The 12,031-nt window shown below is 36.8% G+C and overlaps 1 pseudogene; it reads right to left on the reverse strand.

Annotated features, from left to right (window-relative positions):
• Positions 1-8,520: 8,520 nt before the first annotated feature.
• Positions 8,521-9,314, reverse strand: LOC101975623 (microtubule-associated protein RP/EB family member 1 pseudogene; annotated as a pseudogene).
• Between the last annotated feature and the right edge of the window lie 2,717 nt (positions 9,315-12,031).

Here is a 12,031-nt window from a genome sequence, read left to right on the forward strand (position 1 = left end):
TACAGCTGAACTACTTAGATAATACATGAATTTTTTTCTTTGCCTAGTCATGAAACAGCATTCCTTTTTCTTCGATTTCTTCTTGCTCCTCACAGCCCTAATCTCTATTACATGATGATTTTCATACTTAACTACTTTCAGAATTGGCTAAGGACTTCTTCAAAAAGTCCTGCAAATTTAAAAACAATTAAAAAAAGGAAAAAGTTCTGCAAATTTAGACTTTTTAAAATATCTTTGTTTGTTTATTTATTTATTTAGTGCTGAGGATTGAATCCAGTCCCTACATGTGCAAGGCAAGCACTCTGCCATTGAGCCACAACTCCAGCCCAAATTTAGACGTTTTTGACATTATCTCCAAGATGAGATTTTGTGTGTGTGTGTGTGTGTGTGTACTAAAGACATTAATTTGTCATATATAAGACTCATAAATCTATTCTATTTTGATAGTTTTCCATTTTGCATTACACTAGAGGATGGGGAGGGAAGAGTGGTAGTGCTCCATCTCTTCACCTCTGACCCTCTGTTTTCCATTGGTCATGTGGGCACTTCAAGTGTGCTACATCCTGACCTGAAATCACCAAGTTGCCTTGTAAGCCTAACCCTCCTTCCTCAGGGTTGTTAGGATTCCCCTGGGGGCTCAAGTACTAGTCCTTTGTTCTCTATATTTCTTACTCACTTTTCTCCCTAGGATTAAATCATGGTCAAATGCTGTTGGTCTGTCCTTCCATCTGCCCTCCCATCTGCATTGCATTTAAGATCCCTTTTACTCCTTACCTGGCAACTTCCTTTCTGCTTTTCTTGCCTCTAACCTCTTACTATTCTTAGTTTTTATAGTGCTGCTAGATTAAGTCCTGAAAATATGACCCTGAGTTTGTTACTTGCTTTTCCTAAAATCATATGTGGCTTCTTAAAACTACAAAATTAAACCTTATGATGTCAATGTAAAGTCCCATATTAATTCATCATAAATATTGTTTCTCCTATGTCTCCACAGATTGAAAAAGATCACGCGGTATTTCATTAAAAGCCAATTCTTTCATGAAAAGTACTCTGATTCTCTTCTGCCACAGCACTTTATCTTTACCTGGACACACCCCCACATATATACACATACCACACAAATGTATAAAGGCTTTGTGAGTGTGTGTGTAAGTGTGTCTGTGTGCAGAGGGAGGGAGGGAGAGAGAGAAAGAGGGAGAGACAAGGGAAAGTAAATATATTTATGTTTACAAGTGAAAATATTTACATATGTAAATGTATGTATGCACACACATACACACACACAAATCTTATCAAATATAAGAATTTTAAGATTAAGCCCTTGTTGAGTGATTTTTGGTGTTCTCCACGGTGCCTAATATAGTGCTCCATATGATTATATAAGGGAGAATGGACAGGCTAGGGAGAAAGCAAAATAGAGTGCCATTTGACTCAACTAAAAGAACTAACATAAAATATGTAACATGAATTTTCCAAGGCTGTCAATTTAGACAGCTACAATGTAGAGAAAATGTACATGCTTGACTCCTTCATGTTTTTTGCAAAAGATTTCTCTTTAATGACTCCTTTTGCCTTGGAAGCTCCAAATCTGATTGTAGGCTTCTTTAGCAAGGACATAAAGTGCTCCATGTGCCAATGCTTAAATAAGTATTTCTATTTAGACAAAGATTCCGAACCTTCAAATTGGGTTGAATCAGTTCTCTTCACTGGAGGGAATTTACACCTAGAAACTTACTTTCTTCACAGATGAGAAACCGAGGCCCACAGACCTAATTAATCCAGGCCCAGATAACTATTCCATTGTTATGAGATTTGGCACTAGTATCAGGGCTAATTATTCATATTTCAGCAATCCTCTCAATAGGTGAACTTGGCAGAAGCCAATATCTTTGAATTTTCTCAGGCCTCCCTTTTGTTTGCAGTGTCAATTCCAGTGCTGATGTGTCATCTGAAATGGCACGTTGAACATAGACAGGAATGCTTTTCTGTTTCTTTACAACTGAGTCTCTTGTCCCTTTACCAGGCAAAACAGTATTTTTGTTAGCTTGAAATTGGTCTATATTCTAAAGAGTTGAGATCAGGTAAGAAGCTATAACAAGAGAACCATCAGATTAATAAGAGGTACTGATCACAGCATCAGAAAGAAATTAGTTAAGTTAGACAAAAAGGGTTCTATTTTAGCTATATGGGGAAAGGAAGATGATTCAGTCTACTTGTAACTGGCCAGATCTGCTTTAATTAGAAATTTTGAATCACCTTTATGCCAGCACTGCCTTTGATTTATGAGCTAAATTGTACTAAAATAAATTTTCCTCTATTAAATATGGCTTAATGAGATTTTTTATATAAAAAGATATTATTGGCTATTATTGGCCTTACTCTTACAAAGCTGAAAAAAATATCCTGAAGTCCTATGATCAGTAGCCATCTTCCATTTTTTTTAATGAAAAAAAATCATCCTGGTTTCTTTTCTGAATATTCCATAACATAATTTATTAAGCACCTACTGTGCATTAGTTATTCTTTAAAGAAAACAGTCTTTCTTAAGAAACAAAGTGGTGAATGATGAGTGGGGACTGGGTTTTGGCTACTGCATGAATTAGCATATATCTAGTTGCTATAATACATAAGCCCACACATTTCAGATAAATCCACAATTTTCATATTTTCCTCAAAACTATTACTGGAAAACTGTATTCGGGCTGACATCTATTACCCACTGACAAACAACCAAAAGGAGCCATGTCAGTTCAAAGCTGGTTTCTTTTCCTGTGTTCTCATAGGTGACACAAGTAAGTCTGCATCTCTCTTCATCACAGCCTCCTTTCATGGTCTACTGTGTTTTGTCTGTATTCCTTGCTGCTTTTTGTTCCAGACCCTTCTTTCTTGAGATAAAGTTCCTGAATCACTCCTATCAGCAGGAAGGCAGGCTGCATGCAGAACAGTCAGAGGCAGAGGATTGGAAACTCAAGGTTTTTAATTTAAAGGTTGACTAGGTTGCCCTGCAGCAGAGAAGTGAGATTTTTGTTTGTTGTTTGTTTTATGTGTTTCTTTTCATAGGTTTACAAAAAAGGAGGGGCCAGGAAGCTCCTGGAAAGAAAGAACAAAGAAGTCACAGCAATCATAGACACTTGCCATAGATAAAATAAAACTACCCCTTGAGCAACAGAATCAGTTGAGCCAGGGAGTTGGATTTTCCCTTCGTGGCTGACTGGGCAAGCCTCTCCTTGCAATGCTTGTTCTGCAGTTCCAGAAGTTTTCAGATTGCCTTTTAACCCTCAGTGAGTCCAGAAAACTTGGATCAACACCCTTCCCATTTCTGCTTCACTTCCTGCTTCCAAGGAGCTTGGAGAGGCCTTATATTCTCCCTCAGCAAGGCTTTCTTCTAAATGGTGCCTCAAAGTTGTCAAAGGAAAGCTCTCCGTAGGGATAGAAGGGTCATTATCCTGAAGTCTGCCCTAGGCTCAGGAGCCTATGATAAGACATATGTGGGAATGAAGGGAGGAAGGAGGGCCCCAAATAGGGGAAATTAGAAACAAAGTGGTGAATGAGTAGAGACTTGGGTGGAGATAATGTATGGAAAACAAAGCTTACTGCATGAATTAACATATGTCTAGTTGCTATAACAGATAAACCCACAACTTTCTGTTGCATAATATAAGGGAAATTTATTTCTTGCTTGCATGAACTCCAAAACAGGTGTTTCTGATTAGTAAGCATCTGTTTTCCCAGACTATTTTCCTTTCAGGCTCTCTCATCTTTTTTTTTTCTTTTTTAATTAGGTATATATGACAACAGAATGCATTCTGATCATTGTACACAATTGCAGCACAATGTTACATTTCTATGGTTGTACATGATGTAGCATTGCACCATATGTGCAGTCATACATGTACCTAGGGTAATGAGGTCCATCTCATTCCACCATCTTTCTTATTCCATTGCACCTTACCTATCCTTTCCCTCCCCTTTCCCTATCAAAGTTCCTCCATTTTCCCCATACCCCATGCCCCCATTATGGATTAGCATCCACTTATCAGAGAGAACATTTGCCCTTTGTTTTTTGGGGATTGACTTACTTCACTTAGCATGATATTCTCCAGCTCCATCCATTTACCTGTAAATGCCATAATTTTATTCTCTTTTAATGCTGAGTAATATCCCATTGTGTATATATACCACAGTTTCTTTATCCACTCCTCTATTGAGGGCATATAGGTTACTTCCACAGTTTAGCTATTGTGAATCGAGCTGCAATAAAAATTGACGTAGCTGTGTTACTATAGTATGCTGATTTTAAGTCCTTTGGGTACAGATCAAGGAGTTGGATAGCTGAGTCAAATGGTGGTTCCATTCCAACTTTTCTAAGTATTTCCATACTGCTTTCTGGAAATTGGTTGCACCAATTTGCAATCCCACCAGCAATGAATGAGTGTGCCTTCCCCCAACCCACATTCTCACCAACATTTATTGTTGTCTGTATTCTTGATAACTGCCATTCTGACTATAGGCCCAAATCTTCATCATGTTGGATTAGGCCCCAATTTCCATAACAAGACTCCTAAAGTGCAAGAAATAAAATCAATAAAAAAGTTTCTTCTCAGCAAAAGAAATGAGGTAAAGCGAGAGCCTACATTTGGGGAGCAAATTTTTGCCATGCGCATGTCAGATAGAGCACTAATCTCCAGGATATATAAAGAAATAAAAAAATTTAACAACAAAAAAGATAATAATAACCCAATCAATAAATGGACTAAGGAACTGAACAGACATTTCTCAGAAGAAGATATACATCCAATCAACAAATTTATGAAAAAATGTTCAACATCTCTAGTAATTAGAGAAATGCAAATCAAAACTTTTCTAAGATTTAATCCCAGGCTCTCTCATCTTTAACATATGATTTCTACATATCAAGCCAGAAGAGGAGGCAAGAACCATAATGATCAAGTATGAGGACTTTTATGATCCAGGCCTAGGAATGTTACATACCCCACCTCCCATTTATTTTTATCTTCTATTACTAGAGCTCAGTCACAAGGCATGCCAAATGGCTAGAGAGGCTGGGAAATGTAGTCTAGTTGAGTGCCCAAGAAGAAAAAACAAAAGGATTTGTTGAGCACCTAACCACTTTAACATCTATTATTTAATTTTTGCAGAAGAGAAATCCTAAATATAGTTCAAAAATATATAGGTTGGAGTTGTCATTTTCCTGAAATAAAAAGACTTCTCAAAAACTAAATAAAATCTGGAGAATGCTTGGAGTATATATATTGCCATCTGTATCTTTGGACCATCTTAATGGCTGTGCCAAGATATTTCAGCTTCAACTTCTGGTCACCAAAATATTGCAGAATCAAGGACCTGAACCTATTACACTGACACTTTCCTGTGCCCTTTACTAATAGGGCAAACACTCAGTTTAAGTATGAGCAGCAATGACTTTTGTAGATATCTCACTTTCAAGATGAACAACCACCATGTCTCCTTCTACAAGATGGTAACCTATATATGCCACGCTTCCTCTATCAGGATATACATATGTACTAATGCATGAATGTGCATATGAAATGCATGAAAGTCACTTTAAAGGTAAAATGCAGAAAGTTATGATGCCCTAAGAAAGTTTACTCACAATCAGATTCGTGCTTTCTTATGTGCCAGGAGCCATGTTAATAAAGATATGCTCCTGTTTCATTAAGTTTGCATATCTAGGGAAAAACTTGAGAGTCTAACTCAACATCTGCTGGGTATAGAGTTCTGTTAAAATGTATTTTCTATCAGCACTTCAGACTGTCCCCTGTTTTACCTTCCTCTGTATCAGTTTTTTCCTGTGGTTGCTTTCAACATCTTTTTTGTCTTTATTTTTCAGAAGCTTAATTTTAATGTGTCTTGGTATGGATTTTAGTAGTCTTACTCTGTTTAGGCTTTTCTCAGCTTTTTGAATTTGTAGGTTAATGTCTCAACAATTTGGGGAGGGTTTTAGCCATAATTTCTTGGAGTTGCTTTTTAGTCCTACCCTCTTTCTAGTTTGTATAGGGCTCGATGATCAGGTTGTTGTTGTTGTTTTTTCTTTTCCTTCCTCCAATTTATCTTCTTTCTGTGTTTCAGATTGGGTAAATTTCTATTTTAGATTGTCCTTTTTCTGTTGTCATTCAGTAATTTTTATTGGCCTTTTTTTCTGGCTCACAGATTCTTTCCTCTCTTCCATTTTGAAGTTAAGCCCATCCTCTGAACTTTTTTCTTGGTTGTTATATTTTCCAGTTCTAAATTTCCACTTTGATTATTCTTTTTGCCTTCTATTTCTTTGGTAAGGTTTCTATTTTTATTTGTTTCAAGAATATTCATAATTGCCTGCTGAAGCATTTTTTTTAGCATGGCTGTTTAAAATCTTTATCAGGTAATTCTACATCTCTGTCATCTTGGTGTTGGCATCAAGTGAATGTCATTTTTCATTCAGCTTGAGATTTTCCTGGTTATTGTGATGAGAATCTTTAATTGAAATCTGGGCATTTTCATATTACGTTATGAGACTCCCAATCTTTCTCTGAGACTACTCTGGAAGTGTAAGTAGGGAATTTCTAAGAGGAAGAAAGTAGGATAGTGGGGAGTATCAGTAAATGGAATTACAAGACCAAATATCCCACTCAGTCTTCATTGCCACTTGAAGAGGACTTGCTCATTACTGTTGGACAGGATATGATCAGTCCAGTTTCCTGTGTGTTCCACTGACACTGTGTTGGGATTGGTTGTGCTGTTAGCAGTGAACAATGTTGTAAATCCTGATCCCCCAGCAGGCATCCTATGACACCATCCCAGCAGGGAGGGCTGGGTGGGAGCAGAAGTCCAGGCTGCCATGTGAGCTCCACAGACATCATGGATGCATAGTATTCAGATGATGTGTGTGTATGACAGTCTTAGCTGCCTACTTGTCCTTCTCTAAAAAAACCTTAGTGAGAGTGTTGAGAGGGTAGAAATGCAGGTTCTCATTTAGTTTTTTTCAGGTCAGGTAGAGGTAGTATCATGTTCTTTTTCTGTGATAACTTTCTGGAATAGAGTAGATTTGTCTGAAGGATTTCTCTTCTCTTAAGCTCCCCCTTTTCTTATTCTTGAACTAAAGAAAGCAGGCTTCTTTTGCAGATAGGGGATCTATGCCTTTTGACATTTCTAGGTTACCAGATTCCTTAGTACCATGTCTAACTATATGAGTAAAAAGAAAATCCAACGAGCTTACTGCCATATCATTTCTAAAATCAAGGCACCTGACCATTTTGGCTTTTTTCTTTCCACCTTTATCATATGTATCAACTCATATATTTATTTGTGATGAGAATACTTAAAATATCCTCTTACCACAGCTTTCAGGAATATAATGCATTGTTTTCAGCTAAAGTTATCATGCTGTACAGGAGATCTCCTTGAACTAATTTGAACTATCTAAATGAAGTTCTGGATTCTTTTGAATAACAGGTCCCCAGTCCCTCCTTACCATTTTGTTTCTTTTTCAACTTCTTTAGATTCTACGTGAGATCATGTAGTATTTGTTTTTCTGTGTCTGGTTTATTTCATTTAGTATTTTGTTCTCTAGTTTTATCCATCTCGTCACAAACAACAGGATTTCCTTTTTTCCTAAGAGGCTGAGTTACACACACACACACACACACACACACATACACACACACACACACACATTTTCTTTATTCATCTTTCAATGTATACTTAGGTTGATTCCAAATCATGGCTATCGTGAATAATGCTGAAAAGAACGTGGAATTGAAGGTATCTCTCCAACATACTGATTTCATTTCCTTTGGATTTATACCCAGTAGCAGAATTGCTGTTATCATAGGGTAGTCCTATTTTTATTTTTTTAAGGAAAACCCATTCTGTTTTCCATAATGGCTATACTAATTTATATTCCCACCAACAGTGTACAAGAATTCCCTCTTCTCCACATCTATTCCAAACCTATTGTTGTCTATGTTTTTATTTAATAGCCATTCTAACAGGTATGAGGTGACTTGTGGTTTTAATTTTCATTTTCTTCATGATTAGTGGAATTTTTAATTTTTAATTTTTAATTTTTTTAAAATAGTCAATTTTTAAAAAATTGACTATTTAAAAAATCACTGGCCATTTGCATGTCTCAAGAGAAATGTCTATTCAAATTATTTGCCAATTTTCAATCATCAATTATTTTCTTGCTATTGGATTGTTTGCATTCCTTATTGTTTTTCATATTAATCTCTTATCAAATGTATGGTTTGCAAATATTTTCTCCTGTTTGATAGGTTTTCTCTTCATTTTGTTGTTTGTCTCATTTGCTGAGCAGAAGAACTTTTTAAAAAATATATACAATTTTATCTAGAAACTGTTTAAAAGTGCAAAGCACGCTTTTAAAAAGAGGTACTTTTTGCTTATGAAAAGAAATCAGTGAATCCTCTAAAAATAACTGTATTTTACAGTTAAGCACATGATTTAGAGTGAAGAATTTGGATGTTGCTCTGCTGGTCCAGGCTGTTAATGGTCTTCTTGTTCCTCCTGTGGACCCCCTTCATCAGGTATCACAAAGCTTTAGACAATGTCTACAATCCTCTGCAATATAGTGTCGTTCTCCCCCTCATTCTCCTGGCAAATCAGTTCAATGTTACTTAGCTTTCCAAGTAGAAATCTCTCTCCTTCTCCAAGACTTCAACAATAAATTTCAATACGTTGACCTGCTATTTCCATTCTGCTGCTTCATCATGCCCATTGCCCACACTAGGATTCTTTCGAACCACCCCTGGGCCAGCTATAGGAGTCGCAGTAGTTGTTTGTATTGAAATGGGTCTCTGTGGAGCTGCACTGCTTAAGCTGAGAGGTTTCTTCAGTTTATTCAGAGCTGGAGCAACAAGGACAGGAGCAACTGCAGTTCATTGACCTTGTCTGGCAGCTACAGGGTCATAGTCTTTTCCATCATAGTCTTCCTCAAAAAACTTCTTGAAACACTGCACAAACTCAAAATTATCTTGAAATTTTCCTTTTACTAATTTATCCACAGAAATTATTTTGTCAGGTCCCATCCTCTTAAAACCTGCATATAGTATTTTGAAGTTCTGGATATATTCATGTTCTAGCTTAGCTTGGAATTTCACTTTCTTCAAGGCAACAGAGCCCAGGAATAGCATATACATAAACTGACAATAAGCAGCTTCTTAGCACAACGGTTCAATCTTTGTCAGATTCAACTGCAGAGACTCATTGATCCAGGCCAAGGTGTCAGGTCGACTTAGGTTATCACTGGTGACTGACATTGGGTGTCCATTCACGGCCATCTTTGGCTCTCAGTGGAACCGTGTCCACTGTCCATGCCTGGCTCCATGGTCTTCCTCTAGTTCAACCTCCTGACCCCTGCCCTGCAGAAGAACTATTTTAAGTGATGCACTCTCATTTGTCTGACTTTACTTTTGTTGCCTGTATTTTGGGGTCATGTCCAAAAACTCATTGCCCAAACCAATGTCATGCAACTTTCCCTATATGCTTTCTTTTAGTGTTCTTTTTACACTATATTCTTCCATCTCCTTGAGTCTCAGTCTTTGACTCGCGGAGCTTGAGTATTTCTTCTTTCTGATACTCAAGCCTTCCACAAGAGTGAAAGCTAAGTTGGAGACAACCAAACTCATCTTTAAAATAATCTTATAAGCTGTGTACAGTGGTGCATGCCTGTAATCACAGTGATTTGGTAGGCTGAGGCAGGAGGATCACAAGTTTGAGGCCAGCCTCAGCCACTTAGCAACACCCTGTCTCAAAATTCAAAATAATAATAATAAAAAGAACTGGGAAGGTAGCTAAGTGTTAGAGTACCCCTGGGTTCAATCCCCCATACCTAATATCAATATTAATAATAAAATTTATGAAAATGTTCAAATTGAATTAAAGAGTTAAAATAAAAACAAGTAAACTTGCAAATTAGATAGTCTTTGAATTGACTTTTAGTTAATTGATCTACAGTGAATTCATGAATTGAGGAAGGCCAGACAATGAGATACAGGAGGTATAGTTTTTAGGCAAACGTAACAATTGATTTCATGAGACTCTTTTTGTCAATCCTCTGTTAAAAACCCCATCATTTAACTGAGTGAAAGCGATTTTGAAAAAAAAAAATACTAACAAGCATGTGAAGTTACAATCATCCATTCCATAATATGTGCAGTTATGGAAGTGCATTGCTTTCCATTGTCTGATATGATCTATTGACAGCTGTAGTTTCGGACTTGGGTGTATCGGGACTCCTTTGAAAGTCTGATGAAAGTCAAAGAAGATCGGGAAACAGCAGGCTCCCAGTATTCAGCTGGGACGCATCATGATTGCATACCAGCTGGCAGCTGATTAGACTGGTCAGGCACATATTTCCATTGAATTGAAATATTTTAAATAACAGTTCTGTGTTATTGGCACCCAGTTTTGTATAAAGTGTCAAGAAGTTCTTGATCTCCTGCCAAATAGTTTCCTGGACCAATCAAGCACGGGGGCCTCAAGGTAAGAGCCTGAAATTCAGAGTCTGAGGTGGGTGGACTTCTTTTCTTTCAAGTCATTTTCCATAAACATCAATTTTCAGATCCAATTGTCCATTATTTTTGTTTTATTTATCTCAGGTGAGGACCAGATACAATTAGGGATGGCTCCTGTACATCTCAATCTCTATCTAATCAAGTTTTGGCTGTATTTCCAGCTTTAAGTATAATTCACTTACCTTGATTCTGAAAGCTCTTCTGAGACTTGAGTCCTTGACATCCTGCAGATTTTCTTAGTATTAAACCTTGCACAGAATCTCTTATGTAGATTGTTTTACACTAGTCCCTTGCCTCTCAGAGAGTGGTTTATGGACCAGCAGCATTAGAATCACCTGGGAGTTTGTTTGAAATTCAGAATTCATTCCTACTAAGCCAGAATCTGCATTTTAACAAGATCCCAAGGTGATCTGCATGCTTTTAAAGTTTGAGAAGTGATTCTTTAGTAAAGATTACTCTGATTTCTTCAGCAAGATTGAGGTTGCCCCAAGTCACAGAGAAAAGTTAGTGACACACTTTGTACAAGGTGCCTAGTTCCCCAACTATGAATTTAATTGTCTTTCCAAGTGAATCTATTTGTAAAATTAACTAAGATTCTCTGATGAGTTAGCTTTTTAGGTAAAAATTTGTTCTTGGGATTGACTTTGGAACAACGTATATACCCTGCTCTCTCTTAACAACTATCCCCTTGAAATATTGCACCAGAATTCTGCAGTTTTCTGTTCAGAAAGAATAGAAGTAACTGAAATAATGTACAAAGTCTCCTCCCCTTTGTAAGCTTCAGAAGCTTTATCTCTAGAGTTGATTGTCAGACAAAATACAAGACATCCAATTTAATTTGGATATCAGATAAACAGTATAAGTTGTGTCCTGAATATTGCTGCAGACAAATGTATATTAAATATTTACTGACAATGTTTATTCATTCATAAATATAATTCATTGTTTATATAAAGTTTACATTTGTTGGGCAACCTATATTTTTATTTGCTATTTGCTTAAGTAAATCTAATTAATGAAAAACCCCAAAATGAATTTGGATATCAGTACTTTCTGGTTTTGAATTTTTTTTTTTTGCACTGATTTGAACCCAGGGCTTAATGAATGCTAGACAAGTGTACTACTACTAAACCATCCTGTACATTGATATACAAAGATCACTTTGTTGGTGGGGGCCAGCTAAATACCGTCCTACTAAATTGATGAGTAAAGCAAATGGAAGAGACTTTGATTTTGAATTAATATGAGCCTTGCTTTTAAAATGAGTGTACCCTTGCTGTAATACATCCAATAGCAGTTCAAATCTCAAGTCAATTGCACTCATGTTGGAAAACCAGGTATGCTACCAGGCAATTAGCTGTTGACAGCTGCTATATTCAGTAGAGAATTTTGCAACTATACCCTTTGAGATGTTAAATTCTAGTAGCCTTGACTGCACAGCTGTAGAGAGTAGGATTACTCCAACATATTACAATCAACTG

The sequence above is a fragment of the Ictidomys tridecemlineatus genome, chromosome 8 (assembly GCF_052094955.1).
Source record: "Ictidomys tridecemlineatus isolate mIctTri1 chromosome 8, mIctTri1.hap1, whole genome shotgun sequence".
NCBI classification, from domain to species: Eukaryota; Metazoa; Chordata; class Mammalia; order Rodentia; family Sciuridae; genus Ictidomys; species Ictidomys tridecemlineatus.